The following is a 2,522-nucleotide window of genomic DNA, read 5'->3' on the forward strand; positions in this document are numbered from 1 at the left end:
GATGACCACCTTGCATGACCCTCTTCCCTAGACTGCTGAAGCGGGAAGGGGTAGATTTCTTGAGTCATCTTCTTGTGAAGAAGGGACATTTCTTATTTTGCATCCTCCTTTCTTGGAGGGGTGAATGCATGAAACTTCATTACTGAGCCTTCTAGATGGAAGATGGAGTCTTACTGGGGAAGCGCGGTTGGATTTTGTACTAGGCTTTATCCCCATCACACATGTTTTCATACGTAATGTGTTTTCGTGTGGCTCACTGAACACACGCCGGATGGTATGTTCTGGAATGTTGTGTCCTGGATGCTCTTCGGATGGTGAGTGCTGGAAGTCTCACGGGGGCACCTGGGTGGCTCAGTCAATGAAGCATCTGACTCTTGATTTCAAGTCAGGTCATGATCGCAGGGTCATGAGATTAAGCCCTGTGTCAGGCTCCATGCTAAGCATGGAGCCTGCTTAAGATTCTCTCTCTCTCTCTCTCTCTCTCTCTCTATCTCTTTGCCCCTCCTCCCACTTGCACTTTCTTTTCTCTCTCTCTCTCAAAAAAAAGTACATGCTGGGAAGAAGTCTTACTGTCAACAAAATCATCAAGGAACCAAAAGGTGGTCACATCAAGTGCCCAACATACATGAGATGTGTCTTGAGCTGAATCGTGTTCTCCCAAAAGATGCTGAAGTCCTTCCCCCCACTCCAACCCCTGTGAATGTGACCTTATTTGGAAATAGAGTCTTTGCAAATGCTCAGATTAATTAAAAAGAGGTCACTAGGATGGACTCTAACCCAATATGACTGATGTCCTTACTGAAAAGGGAACTCTGGACACAGAGACAGACATGCACAGAGGATATAAAAACGGGGAGAATGCCATCTACAAGCCAAGGGAAACTTGAGGCTCCCAGCCTTGAGAATCAGAAACCAGCCTTAATGCCACCTTGATCTAGGACTTCCTGCCTCCGGAAGGAAGCTGTGAGACAACACATCTCTGTTGTTTAAGATGCTCAGCTTGTAGTGTTTGATGACGTCAGCCATAGGAAACCAATACAAGATGGTAACATACCATTTCCAGGACGGGGGTTACTCCAGGGGGAGGGGGGAGACGGGGCTAGGTGGGTGGGTGGGAGGGACTACAGGTCTATCTATAACGCTTCCTCTCTTTAAGAAAAAGAGAGATCTTGGGACACCTGTGTGGCTCAATTGATTGAGTGTCTGACTTTGGCTCAGGTCATGATCTCACAGTTTGTGAGTTCGAGCCCCATATCGGGCTCTGTGCTGACAGCTCGGAGCCTGGAGCCTGCTTCGGATTCTGTGTCTTCCTCTCTCTCTGCCCCTCCCCTGCTCGCACTCTGTCTCTCCCTCTTGTGCTCTCCCCAAAATAAATAAACATTAAAAATTTTAAAGAAAAAGAGAGATCTGCACAACGACGGTGAAATATTAAATGTGCTAGATCTGGGGGATGGGTGTTATACATGGACGCCCTATTGTTGAATGTATGACATTAACAAATGTCACGGGCAAAGGCCCTTGATAACCGAGGTATCAGTTGCGTGCCTTTGGTTTTCTGTCTTACACAGCAGGCTCAGCCCGGCTGCTTCATTAACCTCGGATCGCACGCCCCTGCCTTTTACACGTTTGCATCTTCCAGACCCTCTGCCTCTAGGCTAATTCATAATTTCACATTCGTAGCACCCACGGTCATTCATAATTTAACATTTAAAAAATGTGATTGCACCTTCCGGTAGGAATGTCAGCAATGGGAAGCCTCCGTAGAGCAGGTGCCTGAGGCCACGTGGTGGCGGGAGGGGGAGGGGGATGGAGATTGCAGCCCAGGATGCAACAGCCCGAGTACTTTTATCTGCATTAAGCTGCTCCATCCGCCGTGAAGATATCACCTGGTTCAGCAGAGGGACTGGAAGCTTCCCCGAGCCCAGGGGGGAGCCCTGGGAGGCGAACCAGATTGCCCCAAAGGACAGGCCATTTTTCCAGGCTTCACAAGGGTAGGGACTCTGTCCAGGTATCATCGGCAGCATCCTCTTTGAACTCAGAACCCAGAATTGTGTCATAACCACTGCATTTTAATTTTTTTTTAATTTTTAAAAAACACTTATTGATTTATTTTGAAAGACACAGAGATAGCATGAGCTGGGGAGGGGCAGAGAGAGGGAGAGAGAGCATCCCAAGCAGGTTCCGCGCTGTCAGCACAGAGCCCGATGCAGGGCTGGAACTCACACACTGTGGGATCGTGACCTGAGCCAAAACCAAAACTCGGACCCTTCACCGACTGAGCCACCCAAGCCCCCCACCACTGCATTTTAAAAAATGCTTCCATGACAGTGGAAAACTATACTTGACCCTTGTTGAAGTTTTATTTAATTTTATTTTAATTGTATGATTTATTTATTTATTTATTTTTAATGTTTATTTATTTTTGAGACAGAGACACAGAGCGTAAGCAGGGGAGGAACAGAGAGAGAGGGAGACCCAGAATCGGAAGCAGGCTCCAGGCTCCGAGCTGTCAGCACAGAACC

Source organism: Panthera leo, chromosome E1 (genome assembly GCF_018350215.1).
Source record: "Panthera leo isolate Ple1 chromosome E1, P.leo_Ple1_pat1.1, whole genome shotgun sequence".
NCBI classification, from domain to species: Eukaryota; Metazoa; Chordata; class Mammalia; order Carnivora; family Felidae; genus Panthera; species Panthera leo.